The following is a 1,444-nucleotide window of genomic DNA, read 5'->3' as shown; positions in this document are numbered from 1 at the left end:
AACAAAATGCGACCATTGCAGTAAGAGCTCGTTTTCGACAGATCAAGAAAGGATTTTTTTATATATAAAGTAGTCGTTTTTCTTTCCATTTCCTTTAATTGTATGTAAAAATATACATTACATATAATAAGCGGTCTCTTAATCTGTCTTCATTGGAGAAACGAAGAACTGCGATGGATCTTATATGCATTTTCAAAATACGTAAAGCTTTAAGTGATGTCACATCTCTGTTGCAATCGATTTCTTTTCATATACCTAACCATGTCAGCAGAAGTCAAAATCGGCTAATAATTAATCTTTTAAGAGTAACTTTTGTTTTTATGCCCCAATGTCCAGAATGTGTAGATTAGTCAATTCGTCACACGACTTGGAATTCTTCGGAATAGATCTTCCGGCCTTTCGTTGATCTCTTCACCACTTAAACAGTATAATATGAAGATGGATTGCCATGTTTTAGCTCGAAGTCTTATGTGTTTATCGTGTTTATGATTACATCGTTAAGCATTATTTTATTGTCTTTGTTACATAGTTTTATGCTATTTTTGTTCAGTTTATTGTATTCTTGTTTCTCTCTTGTAAAATTTGTTAATTCGCCCGTTCTTGTCGTGTATCGTTTTATTTTTTTGACAAATTCCTTCGTGCGTAATATTATTTTTCCTGAAAGTTTACTGATAACGGAAGATATTCTTTCAGGCCTCGCCAACGACCATACCATGTTGAACACACCGGTTCTCGTCCGATCACCGAAGTTAAGCAACATTGGGCGCGGTCAGTACTTGGATGGGTGACCGCTTGGGAACACCGCGTGCCGTTGGCCCTCTTACTTTTTGCACTTTATCACAGTGCGTAATATTATATTTCCTGAAAGTTTAGTGATAACGGAAGATATTCTTTCAGGCCTCGCCAACGACCATACCATGTTGAACACACCGGTTCTCGTCCGATCACCGAAGTTAAGCAACATTGGGCGCGGTCAGTACTTGGATGGGTGACCGCTTGGGAACACCGCGTGCCGTTGGCCCTCTTACTTTTTGCACTTTATCACAGTGCGTAATATTATATTTCCTGTAAGTTTACTGATAACGAAAGATATTCTTTCAGGCCTCGCCAACGACCATACCATGTTGAACACACCGGTTCTCGTCCGATCACCGAAGTTAAGCAACATTGGGCGCGGTCAGTACTTGGATGGGTGACCGCTTGGGAACACCGCGTGCCGTTGGCCCTCTTACTTTTTGCACTTTATCACAGTGCATAATATTATTTTATCGATGTGTTACCCAAAAATTAAAGGTGAGGGGTTGGTAGTATATCTTTATAATCGCTAGAGGGAATTTATCTTCATCTACACCGTCAAGGTGAAGGTATGACGTCTTTATCTTCCCATCATAATCGAGACCCAAGTCTATAAAGAGCCTGGGCGGAAGGCGAGAGTTTACATTTT

At 39.8% G+C, this 1,444-nt stretch overlaps 3 non-coding genes across 3 annotated transcripts; all 3 read left to right on the top strand.

The window, feature by feature from the left end:
* The first annotated feature begins 698 nt into the window (after nucleotides 1–698).
* On the top strand, nucleotides 699–817 carry LOC148275606 (5S ribosomal RNA). Its single transcript, XR_015823989.1, has one exon. It is a non-coding gene; the product is annotated as a 5S ribosomal RNA (ribosomal RNA).
* An 85-nt stretch (nucleotides 818–902) lies between these two features.
* LOC148275605 (5S ribosomal RNA) lies at nucleotides 903–1,021 on the top strand. Its single transcript, XR_015823988.1, has one exon. It is a non-coding gene; the product is annotated as a 5S ribosomal RNA (ribosomal RNA).
* Nucleotides 1,022–1,106: 85 nt separating this feature from the next.
* Nucleotides 1,107–1,225, top strand: LOC148275604 (5S ribosomal RNA). Its single transcript, XR_015823987.1, has one exon. It is a non-coding gene; the product is annotated as a 5S ribosomal RNA (ribosomal RNA).
* The last annotated feature ends 219 nt before the right edge of the window (nucleotides 1,226–1,444 follow it).

Source organism: Micrasema longulum, unplaced genomic scaffold (assembly GCF_059751315.1).
Source record: "Micrasema longulum isolate JH-2025_06_02 unplaced genomic scaffold, ASM5975131v1 h1tg001379l, whole genome shotgun sequence".
NCBI classification, from domain to species: domain Eukaryota; kingdom Metazoa; phylum Arthropoda; class Insecta; order Trichoptera; family Brachycentridae; genus Micrasema; species Micrasema longulum.
The sequence above is the reverse complement of the archived record's forward strand: the minus strand, read 5'-3'. Positions and strand labels throughout refer to the sequence as shown.